General features: G+C 42.6%; 1 protein-coding gene across 7 annotated transcripts in view; it reads right to left on the bottom strand.

Moving 5' to 3' along the window:
- Positions 1–26,775, bottom strand: part of LINGO1 (leucine rich repeat and Ig domain containing 1) — a 278,287-nt gene that overhangs the window by 9,252 nt on the left and 242,260 nt on the right. For 4 of the 7 annotated variants that reach the window (XM_030186881.1, XM_030186875.1, XM_030186887.1 and 1 more), the window contains one exon: positions 6,816–6,907. The exons of the other annotated variants lie outside the window; for them this stretch is intronic. The gene's annotated coding sequence lies outside the window, so the exon portion shown is untranslated. The remainder of the gene's footprint in view (positions 1–6,815; positions 6,908–26,775) is intronic. 7 annotated transcript variants of the gene reach the window in all.

Genomic DNA, 26,775 nt, shown 5'->3' with positions numbered 1-26,775 from the left:
AAGGGCTCCTGTGCTAACCCAGCGGTAACTGGGCGATTACCGTCAGTTAAGTTCCAGCGCTACAAAAATAGGATGTAGTTTTGTAGTTCTGGAAATGGCACCCACTAGGGGTGGGAACTACCACTAGGCTCCTGCGGTAGCCCGGATTGACAAATGGTAAGCCCATGGTGGGCTTACCGTGGCTTAGTAAAAAGGCCCCTAAATGTATACTGTTCATTCATGCACACTTCTACCCACTGTAGGGTGAGGTGTTCCCAAGTGGTGGGATTTGGAATGACATACAGTTTTATATTTTTAAAACTTAACCCTTCCAAGTATCAGAATGCAAACTTTTTCAGCCATGAGGGCAGTTAGAAAATGATTTTATCCCCTAAATCGTTGGTGTAGTTTGCCTACTTGGGTGGGGAGTGGGGGGAGGGCAAAAAGTGGTAAGGAAGTCATACAAGCAGTAGAAGAAGGGGACCGTTCACATCAACTACACGCTCACCCCAAACTACATATATGTCCCACATAATGAATCACAAACGTTTGACACAAGTAGGACTGCCTTCCAAAGGTCCATCAAGCCCAGCATCCTATTTCCAACAGTGGCCAATCCAGGTCATAAATACCTGGCAAGATCCCAAAAAAGTTCAATACATTTTATGCTGCTTATCCCAGAAATAAGCAATGAATTTTCCCCTAGTCATTTTAATAACGGTTTATGGACTTTTCCTTTAGGAAACCGTCCAAACCTTTTTTAAACCCCGCTAAGCTAACCACCTTTACCACATTCTCTGACAACGAATTCCAGAGTTTAATTACATATTGAGTGAAGAAAAAGTTTCTCTCATTTGTTTTAAATCTACTACTTTGTAGCTTCATTGCATGCCCCCTAGTCCTAGTAGTTTTGGAAAGAATAAACAAATGATTCATGTGGGAGTTAGACTTTGTCAAACAGAAGGGTTTTCAGTTTTTTGCAGAGACACATATAGTTCAATTTAGATCTGATCTTGTCAGGAAGAGAGTTCCATTCAGAGATGGCACGAAAGGAGAACATGGAGTTTGTTTGACGTTTATATTTTAAGTTTTTTACTTGAAGGAACTTCAGTAGCATTCTGTCTTTGATTCTAGTGGAATTGTACTGGCAGAATGAGATGAGTTGGGTCAGTAGTTCAGATGTGTTTCCGTAGAGTGCTTGAAAGACTAGGCAGATTGATTTGAAAGTGACAGAAGCTCTGACTTTTAACCAGTGTAGTTCTCTTAGATGGCCGGAGATGCTGTCAAATTTTCTTAGTCAAAATACCAGCCACACTGCTGTGTTCTGGATAAGTTGGAGCTTTCATAGTAGTTTGTTATTCAGATCAATGTATAAAGAGTTGCAATAGTCAAGGTTAGATAAGACTAGCATCTGGACTAATACTGAGAAGTGTGAGCGTTAGAAGTAGGATCTAAGCAACCGTAGTTGGCACAATTTGAAGAAGGATTTTTTTCATTGAGTGGAGGAGTGGCCTAGAGGTTAGAGCACAAGTCTTGCAATCCAGCGGTGGCCAGTTCAAATCCCACTGCTGCTCCTTGTGATCTTGGTCAAGTCACTTAACCCTCCATTGCCTCAGGTGCAAACTTAGATTGTGAGCCCTCCTGCGACAAAGAAATATCCAGTGTAACTCACCTTGAGCTACTACTGAAAAAGGTATGAGCAAAATCTAAATAAATAAAAACTGTCTGGTTAATTTTTGCTTCTAAGGTTAGTGAGGAGTCCAAGATGAAGCATAGAACTCTTGATTCTTTGGATACATTGAGATTCCATTGCGCAGTTTCAGGTTGGGTGGTATAATCGTAGTGTTATTGGAGAATGAGGGGAGGTTGGTTTTACTTCGGTTTAGTTAGAGCTTGGGCTCTGTGGACCAGATAGAAACTTTGTTCATTGCTTGGTGGAACTTACTGGGACCAGCATCAGTATATCATCTGCATATGAGAATATGTGTTTTCCGTCATTCCCTGACATTACTCCTGAGTCTGCACCCCTTCAACCTCAACTCATGTCCTCTAGTTCTACCACCTTCCCGTCTCTGGAAAAGGTTCGCTTGCGGATTAATATCTTTCAAATATTTGAACATCTGTATCATATCACCCCTGTTTCTCCTTTCCTCCAGGGTATACATGTTCAGGTCAGCAAGTCTCTCCTCATACGTCTTGTAACGTAAATCCCATACCATTTTTGTAGCTTTTCTTTGCACCGCTTCAATTCTTTTTACATCCTTAGCAAGATACGGCCTCCAAAACTGAACACAATACTCCAGGTGGGGCCTCACCAACGACTTGTACAGGGTCATCAACACCTCCTTTCTTCTGCTGGTTACACCTCTCTCTATACAGCCTAGCAACCTTCTGGCCACTGCCTTGTCACACTGTTTCGTTGCCTTCAGATTCTCAGATACTATCACCCCAAGATCCCTCTCCCTGTCTGTACATATCAGACTCTCACCGCCTAACACAAATATCTCCCGTGGATTTCTACTCCCTAAGTGCATCACAGTTGTTCACAAGTGTGAATAGATTTTTTGTATCTACTGATTCAGATCCTATCTCTGCGGAGTAATATGTCCTTTTTGCCTCGGTGCAATGGAATTTGTAGGATTGATGTGCTTCTTTCCAATTGGACAGTGGATGAGCCTCTTAATTTTCTCCAAGCTCATTCTAAGCACCTACATGACATCTTTAAGGCCCTCAGGAAATCCGTGAACCACAGGTTGGGTTTTGTGGATCTGACCGTTTGCAATTCCATTGACAGCTATGGTGTATATTACTCAGAAAAATGGCAAAAAACTTATTCAGACACCTGTAGTATGAAAACTAAACCTTCTCCCAGGTGTCCAGCCACATATATACGCAATACAACTTAAATAGAGGATTACCATTCAATGATATTTTATTCCTTTCATCAATTGACCTCAGCGATGTTCATTGCCAACAACAACTGTCTCATATGGCAATGTTAACAACATCCATCATCTTCCACAAGTCAGCTATAACATATTTTAGCTTTCATAATCACTTTGAGGCATATTTTCAAAGCACTTAGCCTCCCAAAGTTCCATAGAAACCTATGGAACTTAGCCTCCCAAAGTGCTTTGAAAATAAGCCTGTTTGTAACTTAATTATTTAACTTATCTTTTTTAATTCCATTTATCATCGAACCCAGGGGTTATGTTGTCCGACATATGTTTCACTCAAACCTGAGCTGCCTCAAGGACAATCCCCCTGAGAACTTTTTTAGCGCCAGCTCTGCTCTAACTCTTGAGCGAAACATATGTGGCTGGACACCTGGGAGAAGGTTTAGCTATGGTGAATAGGCACCTTTCAGTGACTGAATATCATTCGGCTTTCATCGATTGAGGATCCTTGAGTTGTGTACTGATCTCATCTGTGACTAGGTTCAACAACCTGGTGCAATCTATTCTACCCCTTGTGTTTATGGTGGTCCTTCCTTTTTTTAAATGTTTTTAAAGGTCATGCTGATGTGGATGTTGAAGTGGTCAAGATAGTGATCAGACCATGGAATGGCAGTCCAGTTGACATCCGAAAGAAGAGACGAGGGGTAGGTGGTAACTATGTCCAGGGTGTGACTCTTTTCATGTGTGGTAGTTGTTCGACCAAGGCATAGGTTTGCAGATGTTAGGAAGGATTTGAATCGGATGACCTTGGGGTCATCTTCTAGTTCGAGAGGTAAATTTAGGTCACTTACCATTAGCAGTCTGGGGAAATGTGTGAGGCAAGAGCTCAGTAGTTTGAATAGTTTTGCTTCTGTGTTGTGCCAGGGGCTTGGTGGTCTGTAGATTAATAGGAACCCAACAGTGTAGTGTGGAGAGACAGAGTCATCTTGAAGTTTACATAGAAGGTATTCTAGACTGGGGGTAGTGTTAGAGTCTATCCAAACTAAATTAAAGAAGCTTTTGTAGATTATAGCTAGGCATCCTCCTGGTCTATCAATCCTGGGGAAGTGGAGGGCCTTGTACCCAGGGGGCATAGATGCGGAAGTTCAGGGCTGTTTTGTTCTTTCAGCAAGGTCTCCATTAGAAGGACAAAGTTGAAGTCTGTAGTACAAAGGTTAGAACCCGCCTCATGTTTCTATAATTGGAGTAAAGCTTGGGATGGGCAAGCTGAAGATAGGCTCATATATAGTATCATAGTCTAATCTCATAGTCTAATTCTTCTCCTTTTTCTATTGTTTTCTATTTTCTTCTTCTCTTCAGGACAGTTTTCTTCTGTGCCTTATTATGCTTGGTTTTTTTTATCACTTATTTCTATGGTTGTAAAATTTTTAAATAGAAAATGAATGTTAAACAAGTAGGGAAAGCTTGAAGAACATGGATCAAGCAATTCTTTCTAACCTTTCTACATGTGTGTGTAACTGAGTTGTCTCCATGTTTGTCTCTGACCTGGAGAAGAGATGGGAGGGGCACTACCCAAACATGCTGTGGGTTGAAAAGAATAATCTGTTAATAGATTTCAAAGGATGGATTTCACAGTTTAAACATAAGATGCTATTATACCAAGGCAAGTGCTTCTCAACCACTGGTTAGCAATACGCACAACAGTGGAGGAGACCAAACAAAAGGGTTATTACAACAATGGTGTTCAAGAAAAGTATTTTATTGAAGCCTTCACAAATGACCTGATACGAATCGTGTTTCGGCCAGGTTGGCCTGCCTCAGGGGTTTAAACAGTGAGCAGTGTGGAAGTAATACCTTGCCAAACACTTATAGGTAAAGTCCAAAAAACAAGCAGTGTCTACACCAATATTGCTGCTCCACCAACAGTGCAGCTCCAAAAGAAACACTCCACTCTGTAGCAAAACAAAGATGTAAAGGGTAAGGTCCAGGCAAAGTTTTATATACACTAACAACAAGCACTGTTACAAAAAAGTAAATGTGACCATGTTGGATAAAACCATTTAGAACAGGGGTGATCAACCTCGACCCTTGCCCGGTCAAGTTTTCAGGATTTCTACAATGAATATGCATGAGATCTATTTGCATAGAATAAAGGTAGTGCATGCAAATAGATCTCATGTATATTCATTGGGGAAATCGTGAAAACCCAACTGGGTTGTGGCCCTTGAGAACCGAGGTTCGACACCCCTGATTTAGAGCAATGCAAGTGCTGAGAAGAGTATGAACAGTGAATCTGAGTGAATGAGGCAATGTCCAACGTACCCTGGTATAGGGATGAAGTTCATTCCTGTCATGTATAAATTTAAACAGAACCTCACACTGGCTGTGTAAAAACTCCTGTGAGGCACCACACACTGTATACCTTCTGGTCAGTCTTATAGATGGAGAAAAAAATCTTCAGTTTCACCACCCAGCCAGCCCCACGTAACAGGCTATAAGGCTTAAGTACGGCGTGTCATCATCTAGCTTAAAAACAAACTCCATCAGACTGACTGACCACTTCCTAACTGGCATTTGTGTGTGTCTAAACCAACTAATAAAACAGTTTCTTGTGCACTCCTAATTCCAAATTCCCACTAGTGCTTATGGTGCTTATATGAGATATAGCCAGGGACCCCGCAAGGAATCACTTAGCTTTTTCCAACTGCTGTCGTGTTCCGCTCATTTCGGTGGTCTCCGCTCTTCAACCCGACAGGGAGCCCCCGTATCACGAATGCTGCATCAGGGGTTATACTTCTATCTCGTATCCACAACTCAAAGCCTGTCTTCGCTCTGCTGCTTCCAAGAAACACTGCTAGCAGACACAAATGCCAGTTAGGAAGTGGTCAGTCAGTCTGATGGAGTTTCTTTTGAAGCTAGATGATGACACGCCGTACTTAAGCCTTATAGCCTGATACGTGGGGCTGGCTGGGTGGCGAAACCAGTGGCGCCTGAGGGGGCCGGGGCCCCCGCAGATTCACCCCAGGACCCCCCTCCCGGCGAACCCGCCTCCGCTGCTGCCTACCTTTACTTTTGCTGGCGGGGGATCCCACTCCCTGCCAGCCGACGTCTTCTCAGTCCTTCCTGCTCTTCAATTTGTTTGCTGACGTCCTGCACGTAATTGTACGTGCAGGACGTCAGACTCAGAGAACAGTTCTGTTCTCTGAGTCTGATGTCCTGCAGGACGTCAGCAAACAAATTGAAGATCAGAAAGTGACTGAGAAGAAAACGTCGGCTGGCGGGGACTGGGATCCCCCGCCAGCAAAAGTAAAGGTAGGCTGCGGCGGCGGCGGCGGGTTTGCGGCGGGAGGGCGGCAATGTCAGCGGTGGGGGGGCGGCACCGGGGGGAGGGCTAAAATGTGCCCCCTCCCCCTGGGCTCTGGACCCCTCCCCCATGGAAGGCTGGCTACGCCCCTGGGCGAAACTGAAGCTTTTTTTCTCCATCTATAAGACTGACCAGAAGGTATACAGTGTATGGTGCCTCACAGGAGGTTTTACACAGCCAGTGTGAGGTTGTGTTTGGATTTTCAGTTTAAATAAATTAAAGCTTGAATGTATAAATTTAACCCATTTGGAGATATTCCCCTTTGAGGAACTAGTAGCAGGCTGGCAGTATTGCAAAATATCAATGCAGTGTGTGCTAGAACAACAACAACAACAAAAAAAAAATTAAAAGGAGGTGAATGCACCCAGAATTGCAGTTCACATTCAATATAGCTTAATAAAGGTAGACTAAACCAGTTATTTAGTGACCTGGAGATATGAATTTACTTTAGAGTCACGAGGAGGTTTGTGAATGTGACATCTGCATCAGTTTGGTTAGCATCCATGCTTCCAGCTGTCATCAGGGACATCTGGTGCTCTGTCACTTTGTGGCTGAGTTAGAGCTGCTATACTTACAGCTCATTGGAAATCATCACGATTTCTTAGGATGTTAGCCATCTTCTTGTCATGCCTCCAAGTGTGATTGTGGCAATAGGATAATCACATACCTGTTAACAGAAGTTGACATGTTTAAGCTCATTTATTGTTGTTGTTTTAAAGGTTAAAGCACCTCTAAACCAGGTGAGAAATCTGGTATATTTTGGATGTTTTAAATCAAAATGGATTCTTTTCAAATTTATTAGGCTCTCTGTCTCACTTCCTTTACAGCACTCTTCTTGAAGCAAGCTACAAGCTAACGTAGTCTCTGGCTATGTTTATTCACCTTTCCAGGGCAGTAGTGGTGATGGGAGCTGCAGGTGCAGTCAGCACTGCGGCAGGATGAAGAGCTATGGCAGACAGACAGCCAAGGGCCACTGGGATTAGAGCTTCTGCACCTGAGGGAACTCTGCTGCATGGATCTTGTGACAGCGGGAGGATTGCAGCACTGAAGGCTGCCACAAACTACAGCCAACAGGAGCAGCCCAGGAGGATGCCACAGCAGAAAACTACCACAGGAGTGGAAGCAGCCATGCTCTGATGCTCCAGAAGGCTGCAGGGGAAGTTGGACTGCATTAGTGACTGGAGTTGAATCTGCTCCTGCAGGGAAGAAAGTTGCAGGGCCAGCGGAGAAAATGGAGCAGGAGAAGGCAACTGCAGCAGCATCGGAGGCAGAAGCCGCCATAATGGGTAGCCTGAACCCACAGGAAAGAAGAAGTCCAGCTGCTTAAAGAAGTCCCCTCCCCCTCCCAACCTCAGTGAAGAGGCAGTGCGTTAGAGCGTCTGTACCTAGCAAGCCCAGGAGAGGGATAGAGAAAAGTTCTCCTGGAAAAGCCAGGAAGAGGACCTGCGGAGCAGATCAATGGAAGAAAGATGAAAAGAAGCTCAAGTGCCAAGAAAGCAGCTGGAGAACAGAAGAAGTGGGATTGGAGATGACAGGAGACCCCTGAAGCACAAAAAGTCAGCCAGTCACCATGGAGCTGCAGAGCTGAGAAGCTGCAGAAGGACTGATGCATAAGAGCAGAGGTTCTCAACCTATAGTAGTCCTTGGGCCACACCAAGCCAGTCTGGGTTTTAAGATATCTACAATGAATATGCATGAGATAAATTTGCATGCATTGCCCCTATTGTTTGCAAATCTACCTCATGCACATTCTTTGTGGGTTTCCTGAAAACCTGATTGGCTGAGTGTAGCCCAAGAACTTGGTTGAGAACCCCACGTTAGAGAGCTGTGCACTGACGGCTGAGTGCATAAAATGCAAATATAATAACAACATTTGGTTTCCTGATGCAATAATTATCACACCAGACCAGGGGTTTCCAAGCCAGTCCTGGGGACCAACCAAGCCAATCTAGTTTTCAAGATAACCACAATGAATAAGCATGAGATAGGTTTGCGTACAATGGAAGCAGGACATGCAAGTTTATCTCATACATATTCATGTTGGGTATCCTGAAAACCTGACTGGCTGGGTGTGTCTCAAGGACTGGGTTGAGAACTCCAGGGAAGATACTATAGTGAACATGTCCAAGCAAAAAAAAAAAAAGAAGTATCAGCACACATCTGTCCAGGTGCTGGAATGCTACTCAACGTAGAAATATCACCATCCCAAAAACTGTTGTGAAATTTTTGCGATACTGATATTTATTTATGTGCAGAATAACATTATAGTATTTGCCCAGATGCAATTTTTTTTCTGCTCAGATTTATGCACAGAACAGTCACCCCCTCCCTTCCACTTTCATTTCATTCTGTCTTAAACAGCTGCAGGGCTGTTATGCTCACACCAAAAAAAAAGAAAAGAAAAAAAAGAAAGAGCTATTAAAACCTCACAGACACTGCTGTAGAAGAGGGAGCTAACCCTTCTATGCCTCCTCAGACCTGGCATTCAGGTTCCTGTATTGTGCTCACCTTAAAGTCGTCTGTGTACTTCGTTGCATCATGGCGGAATAGCTAATAGCCTCATTACCATTCATTTTAATATGCTGCGTGCTGGTTTCTAATGCGAGGTTTTGTTCTGGGTTAACTTCTGCACAAAACCTTTTTCTGAATTGTGCATCCTGAAAACCGTGTTTAGACATTGCACTAACCACGCACTTCTATCTGCCCTGGCTTTCTGTGTTGACCCGAGTGGAGAGCTCCAAAATGGGCCAAGCCTGAAAAAATACCCAGCCAGAGTAAGGAGCCTGACAGGGTGACCAGAACTGTGGTGACAGGCTCCGCCAATTAAGCTGCTAGATTTGAGCAGGGAAAGAAAGCCGGCAGCAGAAGTAGACAGCAAACCCACTGGGAAGTGCACTTATATCCCCAGTGTGGTATGGCACTTGTAGTCCCTGATTCTACCCATGGAAGTCACTGCTGCAGATCCACAAAGCACCAGGAGAGGATTGTCAGAAACGCAACACTGAACTAAAATGTCCCTACTGGAAGTGGGTAAGTTGGTAGGTTTGAAATACATAAACGCCTGGGTCATAAGACATGACCAGTTCATGATTTTAACATGTCTGCAGAAACATTTAAAACTTGAAAATATTAATCATCTTCCTTGCATATGACAATGTAATTTCTCTCAAGCTTAACTCTAAATAGCATTGCTTTTACCTGGAAAACTTTACTACCAAGATTGCGAGCTAACCTACTTAATTACATGAGAAAAGACATGCAAGGTCAGTGAAACCTTAAGAGTGTGCTCTGATGTTAGTGAGATTAGATCCAGTAAGAGGCGAACCCTAGAGAGTGGCCAGAGCTGAAGAAGAGGCAAAAGACAGTCAGTGAGACGTGAAGCCAGACCTCAGATTTCTTGGGGGAGGTGGGGGGCCTAAGCCCAAGGTGAAGGAGGTACAAAATGTGCCCCACCCACATCCCTGAGCTGGCAGGGGTCCCCAAGCCCCGCCAGAGGAAGCCCTCCTCCTCGGCCAAACCTTCCTGCCCCCCCGCCCAGGCACAGACTTGCATTTTGGGAAACTGAGCATGTGCGTATGAGGCAAAAACTGAGCATGCACAGGAAGCGGGTTTCCCTCGTGGATTCTCAATGTCACTAAAACCAAGCATGTGCCTCTAACTGCCTGGCTTTGCAAGGAGGAGGGCTTCTACTGGTGGGCCTTGGGAACTCCTGCCAGGTCAAACAAGCACACGCACCTCAATTTTTTTTGGGGGGGGGGGAAGTCAGTGGTCCAGGCCCCTAAGGCCCCCAGTGGCTATGCCACTGATGTGAGAGTGAACCAGAGACAGCTTAAGAGATGCTGTGGAAGGAGAGAGTCCAGAGCCAGGGACCAGACCTCAGTCAGATTGATCATATGTGATTGTCTTTGTGAAAATGTTGAGAATGACCGATTTTTCATGTCATACATCTATAAGCAGTCTAAAAAAGTTATGTGCTTGAACTTCTGTAACTTTTTAATATTTTCACATAATAGGATGGGGTTTAGACTGCTGCATTACAAATTGCTCTAACAGAATTCATTAATATGTCATTTTTAGTTTCTGGTGACTTTAGTTATCTTTTGCCATATAACTTCAATAAAAAATCCCTATCAAAACTTGTCACCAACATCACTATGATAGTTGCATAAGATCCACCTTGAACGTCACATTTTCCTCATCCAACAAATCGATAGTCTTATCTCTTTCAACTATAGGCATTCCTCAGTTCTTCCCAGGTAGACAGTAAATGTGCACAAGAGCAGGTATCTTTCCTAAAGGTAGCGTAACCACTTCTGTGAGATATTTCTGTAGTATAGCCCACACTGAAACATTCAATTCATGTGGAAAGTTCAAGAGTCAAAGGTTAACAGATTGATCAGCTTTCTCTCTCCTATAAAGATTCCATCAAAGTCCGTCAACTCATCTTCAACACTCAAATCAAGGCCATTCTTCATTCTATGCCCTTCATCTTATTTGCTTTGTTTGCTCCTTTCTCCCATCCTCCACTATTTGTACTCTCCTCCTTGCCCTGGTTATCACACATCTGGACTACTGCAACTCTCTCTACCCTGGCTTGCCACTATGCTCCATTAAATGCTTTCTATTTGTATAGTCTACAGCCATACGATTACTTCATAACGCTCACCTGTTCGACCATAATACTCCACTCCTTCACTTTGAACACTGTCTGCATTGCTCCTCTTGTATTCAGTTCAAACTTTTGACCCTCACTAACAAAGGCTGCTTTCCCAATGTCCCTGACTATTTACAACATCTACTTATTCCCTATGTTCCCCCTCGCACACTCTGATCTCCTCTTCCTACCTCTTCCTTCTGTCATTCGTCTGGATATCACTCATGTCTCTGCTTTCAGTTATATTGGTCCTATGCTCTAGAACTCACTCCCCCTGCAGATCTGCTCTGAACCCTCTTTTGATACTTTCAAAACTGCACTCAAAACTCATCTATTCAAACTGGCTTTTCCACCTTTTAGTTAGTTGTCTTCCTGTCTCTTTCCCTTATTTCATATCTTTCTTATCTATCTTTTTCTAGCTATCCATTGTTTTAGATTGTACCCCACTTACGGTGTATCAAATTAATAAATAATGATGATGATGATAACACTCCAAATCACATTTCCATAATTTCCAACTTAAAATGAACTGCATTCATATCAGACATTAAGGTGTGTGTGGGGGGGGGGGGGGGGATTTATCAGGTGAATTAGGGCTTTAAGTTGAATTACTTGGCCCTTAACGATACTTAAACAGCCCTGTTGCCACAGGTTATACTGTTACGAGATGCAAAAAAATCAAATACATGTTTTGCACCTCATTACTATGCAAATACCCTAATGCAACTTGCGGTAATATTCTGGAAGTCACATTAGGGCCCCAAACTCAAATTTTACCAACCAGGAGCATCAGGCTGGAAAAGCCAAGGCCCAATGCTCCTAGGCACTGCCCCCCTCAATGATTTAAGTATGCCTCCCCAACAAAGCCCACCCATTCTCCATAGGGGCTACATTTAAATATCATCAAGGTTCCGAGGGGTCTGGGGGGATCTTCAGGCAGGAGCAATACCAAGTCACTCCTGCCCAGTCCATACACTAGCCTCAAAATGGCATCCCTAGTGACACTCTTGTGCGACTACTGCTAGAGATGCCATTTTGAATCTGTACATAGACTGGGCAGAAGCGACTGGGCACTACTCCTGCATCAAGACCCCCCTCCGGGCTCCTGGAGAACTCCCCCTGGATCTACGAAGACCGCTCTGGACCACCAATGATTTTTAAAGGTAGCTCCTATGAGAGATGGACAGGTCTTGTGTGTGTGTGGGGGGGCCTAAATTGAAGGGGGGGCTTAAGCCTAGAGGAACACACATCTTCAGTCCTAGGAGCATTGGGCTGCAGCTTTGCAGCCCGATGCTCCCAGGCCAATGGGAATAATGCTACTTGTAAGGTGGCTCACGAGCAGCATTATTCTCTTACCCTGGGATTCAATAACTTGCAGTACCGGGATCCCACAAGTTGCTGAATCCTATGGGGAATCAAGGTGTTGTAAAGGCGAACTTTTACCACACCTTGAAGAATTCCCCTCTAAAGCAGTCTGAATAGTTTGTATCTGTTAAATAAAAGAGGTCACTCTTGCAACTTTGGTATTGTAATGCAAACATTTAATCCCTCAAGTGTGAGCATATGGTTCAATGATTTACACATTTATATTCCACTTTACCCAAGGTGGAGTACAAGAAAACACACATAATCCGCATACTAAAACAAAACAAATTAAAACCACAACAAGGCTCAAAATAAAATATTAAAACAAAATTTAATTAAAATCATCAAGAAAACAGTATCTGGTTATGTCAGAGAAAGGGGGAGGGAGGGGGGAAGAGACAGAGAATGATTGCCCAGACACTAATGAACCCAGCTAGTGCCAGAAAGCCATAATCAAAGGATAGTGCCTGACTGAAATACCAGGGCCAGCTAGGTCAGTGACATTTTCTGTTTGAGATCCACCTTTAAGGGCTGTTGAATTTCATGACACCCTCACAAAACAAATGATACAATAAACTTACCCAACCAAAACACATCTCAACTCCCAATTTTCAAGAACTTTGTCCTGTTTTATAATACGAATACGCAAAGCACGGATGCCTCGGATTTTAAACATCAGAATCAAGACCGATTGTGAAAGATGGTGAACTCTGGTTCCAGAGTGCTGTAAATAGGCCTGGCATTTATGATACGCAAAATATACAGTATCATCTGTATTCAAATATATATAGCTGGAATATTCACTAGGGAAACCTGCATTCTTGCTAGTTGGGAAAGCCTCTTCTCTGGTCAACATCAACTATGTGGGTTTAATGAAAACCACATGGTTTGTCTGCCTTTCCAACATCAGGAATTGAAAAAATAAAGGTAGTTTTGAAATAAACCCACAGAAATAAACTAGAGGTGAGTTAAAATAACTTGAATCAAATTAAGACCGACTCTTTGAAGGGGAACAGATAAATGATGCTGTCTTTTAAATTGCAGTAACATTTCAAGGTAATAAATATTTCAAGGACAGAGCAAACTTTAACGTTGCTAGCTGGGTTTCACTGACCTTACATGTCTGTTTTCATGTAATTAAGTAGGTCAGCTTGCAATCTTGGTTGTACAGTTTTCCAGGTAAAAGCAATGCTATTTAGAGTTAAGCTTGAGAAAAATTACATTTGCCACATGCAAAGAGGTGATTAAATATGTTCAAGTTTTAAATGTTTTTGCAGAAATGTTAAATTATGAACTGGTTATGTTTTATGATCTAGGCGTTTATGTATTCCGGAGGGAATTGGGGATCACCTCCCCTTACTCCCCCAGTGGTCACCAACCCCCCCACCCCCCAAAGAAAATTATAAACATTTTTATGCCAGCCTGAAATGTCATACCCAGCTCCATGACAGCACTATGCAGGTCCCTGGAACAGTTTTTATTGGGTACTGCAGTAGACTTCAGGCAGGCAGACCTAGGCCCATCCCTCCCTACATGTTACACTTGTGGTGGTAAATGGGAGCCCTCCAACCCCCCCAAAACCCACTGTACCCACATGTAGATGCCCCCCTTCACCCATAAGGGCTATGGTAGTGTTGTACAATTGTGGGGAGTGGGTTTGGGAGGGGTTTGGGTGGCTCAGCACACAAGGTAAGGGAGCTATGCACCTGGGAGCAATTTGTGAAGTCCACTGCAGCACCCCCTAGGGTGCCCGGTTGGTGTCCTGGCATGTGAGGGGACTACTGCACTATAAATGCTAGCTCCTCCCACGACCAAATGCCTTGGATTTGGCTGGGTTTGAGATGGCCGCCATTAGTTTCCATTATTGGCGGGAAACCAATGGCGGCGATCTCTAACGCCGGCCCAAATGTTGAGATTTGGCCAGCCCTGACAGTATTATCGAAACGAAAGATGGCCGGTCATCTTGTTTCGATAATACGGTCAGGTATGCCGCTTTATGGGGCCGGCCTTAGAGATGGCCGCCCATATAGATGGCCAGCCCCATTCGATTATGCCCCTCTATGCCACCTCAGTAAGGCCAACACACAATCTCTCCACTGCAAAACACTGTACACAAACTTGTGCAAAAACACACTCAGAACCTTACCATAATAGCGCTAACTTCCAGGACCCAAAGAGCTACAGCCTCATGTGTGAAAAGGAAGCACTATAAATATAACAAAAAAAGAAGAAAGGGCTAGATCAATGGTTCCAACAAAGGATATTTATTTTAAAAAATCTGCAAAATGACAATGATTCAAAATTCAGCAACATGACAATGACTTGAGTCATTATCATTTTACTGATTTTTAATAAATAACCTTCGTTGGAACCACTGGTCCACACCCTTCTTCTTTTCTGATTGTGTTTTGAGCTTTTTGACTAAGGTTTTTTTCCCCCTTTTCCTTTGAGCACTATAAATATTACATCAGGTCCAAAAACACCAATACACTACCTAGTGGAAAAAAAAGTAAAACAGGACTGCAACCAGATTTCTAGCAGAATATCACACCTTGGTCACACATGAAAAACACATGACTCAACAATGTGACAGATGGAACCAGAAACCTCAAGAAGTCAGACTTGGCATACAGCAATACAAGAAAAATTTAAACTGAAATGCAGAATATCATAGATGCACATTTTCTAAAGCTGACATATTCCAATTAATAAATTCAGAATAAAATACTTTTTTCTACCTTTGTTGTCTTGAATATTTTATTTTTCACTTTGGTCCCAGTGTCTCTTTTCTGCATTTCTGTTTTTTTTTTCTTGTCTTTGCAATGTCTCCTGTCAATTTGACATTTCTTCTTTCTCCATGTCAACCATTTTTCTTCTGCATCCTTATCCATCCTGTCCAACATCTCCCCTCTGTGTCTCTGTTCCTATCCTTCCTCTTGTTTCAGCATCTGCTCTTTGATTGCCTTGATCCAGCCCTTGTATTCAGCATGTCCCCTCTGTATGTCTATTTTGCCCTCTCCTGCATTCCCCTCTCTGTATCCCTCTCCCTGTGTCCAGCATAGCCCCTCTGTGTCCCTATTCCCATGTGTCCAGCAAGCCCCACCCCCTGTCCAGCATTGCCTCTCTGTGTCCATATCCTTTCTCCCTCCATGCCCAGCACCTCTTCTCTGTCTCCCTGTCCCTCCCCTCTCTCTTCCCTTCTTCCCACACCTCCCACCCTGGGACCAGTATCACTCCCTCTCTATTCTTCCCCTCACAGTTCAGTATGGCTCCCACCTGGGTCTCCAGTGTCTCTCCCTCTTTCTTCCATCCAGCATCTTTACCACTTTCTTCCTCTCCCCCAGAGGCATCGCAGTGATTGAAAGGAGTTGCCACACTTCTTTTCTGTGACACATCCTGCCCATGCGGAGCAGGAAGTTGCATCACAGGGGAGAACCTCGTTTAGAGGGTAAGAATGCGCCTATTTTAGAGACACACACATACCTCTGTGCCTTTATAAAATACTGCTGGTAAATCAGCATAAACTGTGGCTAGATTGAAGCTGTACACATTTATGCAGGCTCAAGAGCAGGCATAAATGCCAATATGTAAAGTGCATGCATCCTAAAGAAACTCAAGTAGAATCCACCCGCCACCACACTTTCTTTTTTACAGCTCCTGCACAATGGAAAACCCTTCTGTTGCCGATATGTTCTGAACTTTCCTTTAAGAACTTGCTTTGAAAACCTAGGTTTTCGAACAGGCTTTTCCTGGTTCTTGTTCTAAATACTGTCTCTCTCTCCTTTCCCTTTTTTCCTCTGTTTACCTTTCACCTTTGATGGATTGTGCTACTGTTGGGTGACACTGTCTGTCCTGTCAAATATTGAAGTTCTTTTCTGAATTTTTCTATTTTTAGCCTGTAAACCAGTCAGATCTGCAAGTTAGCTAGGGCGGGATTGTACGTGTAAATAAACTAAAAACTACACATACATATGTCTTTTACAAACAATCCCCCTGATTCTATAAATATCGCAAAAAATGATGCACACAATTTAATTGAATAATGAGGAAATTAGTGCCAATAATTGGCTTTTTACCAAGCAATTATTAGCACTAATTAGATTTAATTGGCATTTATGCAAGTAAATTTAGAAGCGGGATCCACATCTAAATTTTACATTCAATTTGAAAAAGGGGGCGCGGAAATGGGAGGCTCATGGGTGTAATGGGGTGTTCCTAAAATGTACGTGCATTGTTATAGAATAATGGGGATACATGCTTAATATAGGTGCAAACGTTTGCACTGAGTTTTACTTGATGCAAATGTCCATGCCTAAAATTAGGCACCACTCCTGGGCATAAGTGATATTCTATAAACCACAACTAACTTTAAGCGAGGCTTATTTTTTAGTACTTAAATGATAATGTCCATTTTATGTAATTGCTCTCTACGTGCGTTAATCACAACTGTGGCCGTCCTCTACTACTGAAAAGGTGTGAGCAAAATCCAAATCCAAATAAATCCAGACTCCACCCCAGGACATGTCTACTCACATAAAAGCATACGCTCTCTTGTCACCCTGGGCTAATTTTATAAAAAAAATTTAAAGGGAAGTTCTGTACATGGTACCGAATGTTAGGCTTTACTTCTGCACCAAATTTAAGCATTCTAATAGATGCAAGGCACTGAAATGAGACAAAACAGCAGATCTGCATGAAAACACCTTTCCATGCCCATTTATAGAACAGCACTTAAGTGTTTGCATGCAGATTTGCAAAGGGGAGCGGGCATGGGTGGGCTGGGGTGTTCCTTTAAAATGCACGCAGTGTTATAGAATTCGGGGTATCCATGCCCAACTTGTACACCAAGTTGGGCATGGATATTTTGGGCACAAGGAGTTAGTGTAACTCCTTGTAACCAAAGTTGAGTGCAAATCCTGCGCCATTCTATACAGGGTGCCGATCCTGGAATGCTCGTTATCAAATACCAATTTTTTTTTGCTCCGAATTTTGAGCACCATTTATAGAATTTCCCCCTTTATGTTTATAAAAAGGCGCCTTTAGGAAAGAAGAAAAAAAAACTTATTATATTTGAACCCTCTGCTTCTATCCTGATCTCTGCTCTGTTTTCCATTTGCCCCCTCAACAGTGATCTCCAGTTCTTTTTTCTCCTTTTTTCACTTTCTCCCCTTTTCCTTCCCAAACTAGTGGTGCCCTTCCCGTTGTTTCATCTATTGCAAACTCTCACTTGCATTTCAGTCATTTTTCTGCCCTAGGTGGCTGTTCATCTTGCCCCCCAATCCTGGGATTTGGTTGGCACTGAGTCTAGTTATTTTCTTGTGATGTAACAAAGTATTTCTCTTGATCATGCAGTCAAAGCTAGAACTGTGATACAAGTTACTGAAGCATTAAAGTGTCTGTTCTGTAGAGCACATTTAGGCTATGCTGATGCTGCAAGTTCTATAAACTACACGAAAAATATCATCACAGAATTCCAAAGTAAGCAAATAAGGACACCTGGTGATCATGAATTACAATCCTCCCTCTAGCAATGTTGTGCAAAGTGCCAGCAGGTGTCATCTTTGTTACCTGGTTTAGATGATCTCAGTAAGAAATTAAAAAATAAAATTGGAAATGTCAAACTTGTTAATAGTCTTGGTTTACTTTATTTTGCATGCAGGAGTCACGCAGTATAACACTGTAGAACACCAAGCTTTATTATACACCTAGACAATTCTTTTGTATGGCTTAGAGAGGCAACATATTGTGGAAGTACAAATTCCGACACTATACTGCACAGTGCAATGTGGTTCCTTTTGCACATGAAGTACAATGAAGCTGATGGGCTTATTGATATGTATTTTTATGTTATGTTTGATACTTTTGTTCAAATGTTGTAAATTTTTATATGATTTTTTTCCATTGGGAGTTGACTTATCCATGTTTTTGTGATTAGAGTCATTGATAAGTAATAGATTTCAAGGGAGGTAGTTGATTTTTCCCAATGAGAGTAGAGGCAGAAATTAGCCAGTCAATATTCAGTTGTCAGCGATCAGTATTTTTTTTTAGTGCTGATCAGCACCAACTAAATTAGACGCAGATATTCAATGCAGCCATGTCCAGGCTTATGCTGGCCGCCAGCAGTTAGGCAGGTCCCGGATGATATTTACACCACTTTCCCAACATCCTGTTCTGATTCCTCAACTCCTCTGTTCTAATACCCCTTCACCTCTCTTATTCCAATTGCCCTCAATCCCATCTGACCCCTCTTACTTCCCCATTACCTCTCCTCAGTTCCTCTCTCCACCCCATACCTCCCCTCCAGTTCTCATCCCTCTAATCCCTCCCCCACTCTCTTGGCTCATCTCTGGCAATCCCCTAGTGGTAGTACCACAAGACTACTTCTAGGGGGTCAGCATCAACATTTTGAACCAGGAGCCAGGCAGGGCAGGAGTGAAAGGAGACTGCTCCTGCCTCAACTCACTTGATTACCATGGATCACCTCTGGGTAAGTCCATGGCTAGGGATCTGAGGGGGTGAGAAAGGGTCTGATAGGTGGGACTGGGAGACTGGAACTGTGAGGTATTTATATTTATTTGCAGAGACTTGATATACCACCAATTACAATACAATGCTGCTAAGTGGTTTACACACACACACACACACATGAAAAAAAATAGAGGCAAAGAGAGGGAGAAAAAAAGAAGCTAGGGATGAAAGTGAAACAATAGGTAAGAGTGAAAGGGTGCAGAGGCAGGACACTTCACTGGGAAAGGGGAATAAAGGTTACTTACTGGTTCCATAGGTTTGCTGAAAAGTCAGGTTTTAATCAGTTTTTTGGAATTTGGGTAAGACGATTTGAGCCTGATATCCAGCAGCAGAGAGATCCACAAATGAGGACACGCATAACTAAAAGTAGTGTCATATGAGATGTCGAGTGAAAGGTATGGAGTGGATGTCCCAAAAAACAACAAGGCAAATGATCTGCAAAATCCAATATGGGAAAGAAAGCCAACAGATCAATGTCACAACAAAAAGATTTTATTGAAGATACCGTGTATGAACAAATCGCGATTTGTTCATACACGGTATCTTCAATAAAATCTTTTTGTTGTGACATTGATCTGCTGGCTTTCTTTCCCACAAGGTATGGAGTGGAGACAGAACTGGGGGAGAAGGTATGGAGGGATAGTGGAACTGGGGAGTGAGAATGAAACGGGGAATTGGATGAGTGGTATGGAGGGATTGAAAAGAGGGGAGAATGGAGGGGGGATCAGAATGGGGAGATCAAGAAGATTGGGGGTGGTGGGAATCAGATCGGCAACCAAGTAGCCGCAACCCAAAAGTTATGTGGGTGCTGGCTGATATTCAGTGCCATAACTATGTGGCAAAAGATAGGACAACATTTTCTGCAGTTCTCTCTGGCCACTTAGCTATATGGACACTGGCACTGAATGTGAACTGTGCCCCTACCATAAAAAGAAAATAAAAACCAACGCAGCACAATATGGAAGAACTATTCACACGCTTGAACAGGGAATTACGCTCAACTCTCTGCCATACCAAACCAGTTACCCTGAGACAGAGCTTGAATTTCAGAGGACAGTCCCTGATCACTTAAAAAAATTCCACCACTTAGAGGTGTATGGGACACCCCCTCACATAATTTTTAAAATTGCATCTTGCATATGTGTTTAGTGCTACTTTGAAATATAAAACCCCTAGGAATGCTATTTTATGTTATAAGTATTATATAAAAGGCACAGTACTCAACTTACAAACCAAACAAAGGTGGAAGTCACCAAAAACAGGAATGTCCAAGACTGTAAATTGAAGTCAATAGGCTAATAATAATAGTTTCCATCAAATTTATTCATCCATTTAATCATCATGAATGAATGTATTTCCATTCGTGTTTTTGGTGACTGCCGCCTTTGTTTGGTTTGTCTTTTGACTCCTTGTGGAAAATTTTTGTTTTTTTTTATGTGTGTGTGGTTAATACTCATCAAGCTTTTGATAAAATACGTTTGCAGTTTTAAATGGGTGGTCTTGGACATCCTGTTTAACTACCTAGCTGACGTTTACAAAGGTATTTTCACTGGCTCTAGCATGTGTATTAATCCCATTTTATAAGATACAGTTTGTGTTGGTAGAATTAAAATGTATCCACATATAAAAGAGGAAACAACACATGCAAATTAGACCCTAGTGGGCACATAGTAAAGCTCTCCTCCATCCAATAAAGGTAAACATTTAACACCAGCCTTGGTGCATACTCTTGAAGGGGGCACAGTTATCAGCAAGCACTGGGGATTACAAATAAAGCTGATATACAAGAGATGGCAATGTGTTTACACAAAGACCTTTGAACTACAACACATCTTCCTCCTGTCATGCCCCTTACCTGCTTCCAGACGTTTTCTAGGGTCCAGCAGCCTCCCGGGCCTGAAGAATCATTTCTAATTCCTGAACTCTGCACTTCCTTTTTATAGCCCTGCAAGATGGCGCTGACTGATGACATCACGTCCTGCCTATGTATTTAAGGAAGGTCTCTACACTCAACCACTGCCTCGACAACAGGTTTCCTGCAGACTTCTGTGTGCGTTGCCTTGTTCCAGTGTTCCTACCCTATGTAGCTCTAGCATTCCTGCCAGCCTGTGCCTGCCCTGCCTTGCTCAAACATTCCTGCCAGTCTGTGCCTGTCCTGCCTTTCTCCAGCATTCCTGCCAGTCTGTTCCTGTCCTGCCTTGCTCCAGCATTCCTGCCTGCCTATTCCCAACTTTGCTTGCTTGTAATCTACCTAAAACTTTGGTCTGTTCCAGACCTCATCTGTCTGCTATGGAGTATGACCCTTGCCACTCCTAGCTTGGGTTCACTGCAGCGCCCACTAGTGTCCTGGACTTTTGTCAAGCATCTATATCAGCAGCCATCAGTGAGGACCTATGCTGTACTTGTGCCGCACAGGTGGAGCCAACCTTGCTATGGCCCAAGGTCTCACTTTTCTCGAATTATGACACTACTACTACTACTTATCATTTCTATAGCACTACTAGACGTACACAGCACTTCTCTTTGGAAAACAAAAACAACACAGGGTAATTTTTAAGTTTCTACACAAGTGCACATTAACAGGCTTATTTTCGAAAGAGAAGGACGCCCATCTTTCGACACAAATCAGAAGATGGGCGTCCTTCTCCCAGGGTCGCCCAAATCGGCATAATCAAAAGTCAGTTTTGGGCATCCCCAACTGCTTTCCATTGCAGGGACAACCAAAGTTCTCGGGGGCATGTCAGAGGTGTAGCGATGGAGGGACTTGGGTGTGCCTAAAACATGGGCGTCCTCGACCCATAATTGAAAAAAAGGGCATCCCTGACAAGCACTTGGTCGACTTTACTTGGTCCTTTTTTTGTTACGACCCAAGCCACGAAAAGCTGCCCGAACTGACCAGATGACTACCGGACGGAATCGGGGATGACCTCCCCTTACTCCCCCAGTGGTCACTAACCTCCTCCCACCCTCAAAAAATAGTTTAAAAATATTTTGTGCCAGCCTCAAATGTCATACTCAGGTCCATCGCAGCAGTCTGCAGGTACCTGGAACAGTTTTATTGGGTGCAGTGCACTTCAGGCAGGCGGACCCAGGCCCATCCCCCCACCTGTTACACTTGTGGTGGTAAATGTGAGCCCTCCTAAACCGCCAGAAACCCACTATACCCACATCTAGGTGCCCCCTTCACCCGTAAGAGCTATGATAGTGGTGTACAGTTGTCGGTAGTGGGTTTTGGTTTTTTTTTGAGGAGGCTCAGCACACAAGGTAAGGGAGCTATGTACCTGGGAGCAATTTATGAAGTCCACTGCAGTGCCCCCTAGGGTGCCTGGTTGGTGTCCTGGCATGTCAGGGGGACCAGTACACTATGAATGCTGGCTCCTTCCATGACCAAAGGGCTTGCATCTGGTCATTTCTGAGATGGGCGTCCTTAGTTTCCATTATCGCTGAAAATCAGAAATGACCAAGTCTAAGGATGGCCATCTCTAGGGACGACCTAAATATCAAGAATTGGGTGTCCCTGACTGTATTATCAAAACAAAAGATGGGCACCCTTGTTTCGATAGTACGGGTTTCCACGCCTCTTCGCCGGGACGTCCTGCGATGATGTCCTCAGGAAAACTTGGGCACCCCTTTCGATTATGCCCTCTTAGTTGCACCACAAAAATGGCTTTTCAAAGAAAATGGTAACACATTACAACTGGGGTTCAAACACTGTACACTCCACTATGGAGATGATTTTGCAGACTAAGCATGAAGACTTCCTTGAGTGCTGACACTCTCTCCTCCTAATTTTATAAACGTGTGCACTCAAATTTCTAACTAGAATAGAAATTATAATAATTCACTAATTGGCTGTTAATTGGAGTTAACAGCCAATTATTGGCTATACTTAGACATAATTAGCACTAATTGGCACCAATTAACAGATACATATCTAACTGCTCTTAGTCACTATTCTATAAGTTGCATGCTCAAATTCCAGAGCACGCATCTTCAAGAGGGACGTAGACTTCTGAGGGGCTTGGGCAGGTCAGGCAGTTAAGTCATACAGATATTCTATTCTGCAGTTACCAAATTTTGGTTCAATGCAGATTACAATAAGAGAACTGGAAATAACAACCCAGGAGATTATAAGTCTTCAGATTCCAATCCTAGTTGCATATAAAAAGCCTAACAACAGCAATTCTAGATATCAAATGCAAACAATAATCCTAAATTTTGCCATATATACCATTGTACACTAATTTATAGATGTTAAGTATTTAGAAAACAAAAAAGTCTTAAGAGTCTCTCGGAAAACCAAATAATTAGCGTATGGATCTCCAATGGCAATTAATTCCATACTGAGACAGCTTGATAATACAGAGAAGAGTCAAATAATCTTCGCATAGGTTATAGAAATACTATCATTTACATGCCTAGCTACCTACAGATAGGCGTGAGTATTTATGTCAGCCATTCAGCATCTCACATTAGGCGCATAACTGTGGGCTTACACTAGTATTCTATAATGGCAGTTGCATGCACAACTGCCATTATACAATTTGTGCATAGCGCACATTATCCTGGTGCTTACATTTTGGCAACCTTTTGAGAATGTGTGCCCCTTTGTATGACTGCAGAGCTGCTAGATTCTTCTGGCCTGGGTCTTTCCTTCATTTACCACTAGGGCACAGGCTCCTACTGCATCTATATCTCCCCAGTACTTTTGCAGCCTTGTAGCAGCCATTTTCCATAACAATGCCTTCAGATTACCAATTCCAGGATACTATCAGGGCAAAGGATGCACCCACCCTCAATCCTATGGGCTGCTCATGGAGAGAAGATGGAATGCCAGCATACGCCAGATTCAGAGCTGGAAGATTTCCCCACTGGAAGGAATGTAATGGGACTGGGGAAGTTTGAGGGTTACAGATGGAATTATGGGGGGAATGGGGTAAAGGACAGGGTGACAGAGAACACTTTAAAATAAATTTGCATGTATTTGCACAACACAAATGAATTTCCGAGTATCCAATTCTCTATGCTGTAATATGCTTCAATATATACAAGGTGCACTGCTGCCAAGGATCAAAATAAAGGGTCATTACCATAGCTGTTTCACAGTATGTGATCATTGTTCTGCATGGTCTACTGCTGAGAGGATTCTCTCTACCTTAGACAGTTTCAAATAATAAGTATATCCGGTGATGCATAGCTAGAAATGTCTAAGTTGGATGTTTCAAATTATACCTGTGTGCATCTAGACATATATAGCCCAATATTCAAAAGCACTTTACTGAATAATGGCAGCTGCTATCTGTTAAGCTATCCAAGCTCTAAGCATGAAAGTTCAGTGGAAGTGAACATTCTTACAGACCATCCTGGCACTACCCAGATAGTGCTGGGGAAGTTTGGGCGATTCACCTAACTCTACGATAGCTGGTGATATTCAGCCACAATCGTCATAGTAATGAGGATAAAATATGGACAGCAAAAAAGACATTCTAATTTAAACTGCATATCCAGACAGTGAATCTTGCTGCAGATCCATACAGCTAGTGATGATCACTGCTTGAATATATTTATTCAGCACCACTGAATCTGTGGACAGCAGCACTGAATATATATGGGAACTTAACCAACATGGCTGAAGTTTAAAAAGAAACGCTGGCCGTGGTGCTTAAATGTTGACTCAATAGCCTGAACATTTACCCCCAAATATACAAATGGTGTTCAAAACTGCGTGCACAAATTTGGGTGTGCCCTAATTTGCAAACAGAATTTAATTGAATAATTATCCTATTAATGCCAATTATTGGATGCTAATAAATAATTATTGGTGCTAATAGGCAACAATTTGAATTTACATGAGCATCATGCTGGGCACTATTCTATAAAGATGCATGCGTAAATGTTTAGTGTGCAATTGAAAAAGGACATGGCATCTCTCCCCTTCCTTCCTCAACCCCCTTCCCCAAGTTTACCTTCTTTTTCCATTTCTAAAAGGCGGCAGCAGTGATTCCCATACGCTGCCCTGCTGCCAGCACTGGCCTCGTTTCTACTGTGGCTCACCTCTGAGGAAACAGGAAGTTACACCAGACAGACAGGATTAAGGGGGGGGGGGTCATGTCTTAATCCATCCAGTGGTCAGCTGGTCAGATAGGGCACCTTTTTTGTGACTTAGTTGTGGTTGAAACAGGGCCAGATAAAAACATCCCAATTTTTTGCACTAAACATTTTTATCTTTGTTCCATTATCTCAGAAGAAATGTCCAAATTCTGGGCCCACCCAAACATGCCCCTAACATGCCCCCTTGCGATTTAGACAAACTGTGGAGAAATCCATCCCAGTTGTGAGTTTCAAAAATTGCAACTTGAGCATTTTACCAAGAAAAATATCCATCTTGTGCTTTGTGCTATTTTTGAGGTGTTTTTCTCTTTTGAATATGAGCACCATAGGTACTTAGTTGATTTTATAACTAGGTACCTATCCAGCTTCCCAACAACCAACCTATTATAAAATTACCCTCTTAGAGCTAGATTCTATATATGGCACCATAAAAATCAGCGCCAACAAAAGCATTATTCTATAAACCACGCTTATAGCAAGGTGCAGTTTATAGAACAGCGCTTATGCCCAGGAATTGCTACTAAACTTTAGGCATGGCCATTTGTATTAACTGAAACATGGTACAAATATACATGCCAACATTAAGCACGCACCCTATCATTCTATAACAATGCGTGGTAATTTTAGGAATGCCCTTGTTACATCCATGACCCTCCCACTTCCGCGCCCCCGTTTTCAGATCACACATAAATTTTAGATGCAGATCCTGTGCCTAAATGTATGCACATAAATTCCAATTAAATCTTATTAGCACCAATAATTGCTTGTTAAAAAACAATTATTAGAGCTAATTAGCTCTTTATTCAATTAAATTGGATGCACAAATTGGGCACACATAGAAAATTGGCATGCATAGGTTTGGCAACTCTTATATAATTAGGGGGTTAGTGGCTGACTATTGAGTTTTCAGATCAACATTCAAAGGGAACTATCCAGATAACTGTGGATATTCAATAACACTATCCAGATAGTGTCGGTACATATCATCACAGGCTACCTTGGCAGAATGGTACCAGGTGGTGCATGCGCAGAACAAGCATAACTATTCAAATAATGTTAGACCAAAAACTCTCAGTCCTAACTGGAGAGTGGCTTGAATACTGCAACTATCCAGAGAGCTGCACTGTAAATTAGTGAATAATTTAAATGCCACAGCTGGCGTTTAATATAATTTCTGACTGTAGAGTTTAAATGTTTATGGATTTTTGGACAATAATTTTGGGTGTGTAACAATTTATACCTCCAAACTTATCCATTCCATTGGCTTAGTTAAAAAAATGCACTCACTTATGTGATGAGCTCCCTGACTGCAGAAATGTTTTTGAATATCAATCCCATAATTTCAGGTTTATGCTAATTCATTTTACAGTATGAAAATACACTCCAGATAGGAAAGGCAGCAAAACACAAATACGTTCCCTTGTTTCTGGCACAATAAGACAGAAAACTCATTTAGGTCAATACTGAGACTCCAAGGTCAGATTTTCAATTAAACACCAGCCATAGCATTGGAAGTTAGAGCCAGATATGCAGCACTAGCTGATATCCAGATATCGGAAATTATCATCCAGGAATGGTGATGATCATTGCCAGTGCCAAGGTAATGGTGATATTCAGTGCCACTATCCTGATATGAATCCAGATAATGTAGGCACAAAGAAACAACAGGGCAATGTGGTGGTAAGATCCAATGTAGTGGAAGAAAACAGCAGATCAGACAGGATCCTAAAAATAATTGCCACTCAAGAGTTAAAATATCAGCTAAAATTACTTTAAAAGTGGTGTAAAGATGATTAAACAGCAGCTTAGCTCTAGATAACAAAAGCAAACATTAACTTAAACCACTAAGAGGAGCATAATCGTAAGGGGCAGCCCAT

Source organism: Microcaecilia unicolor, chromosome 1, assembly GCF_901765095.1.
Source record: "Microcaecilia unicolor chromosome 1, aMicUni1.1, whole genome shotgun sequence".
Lineage (NCBI taxonomy): Eukaryota > Metazoa > Chordata > Amphibia > Gymnophiona > Siphonopidae > Microcaecilia > Microcaecilia unicolor.
Note: the sequence above shows the minus strand (reverse complement) of the source record. Positions and strands in the feature narration are given on the sequence as shown.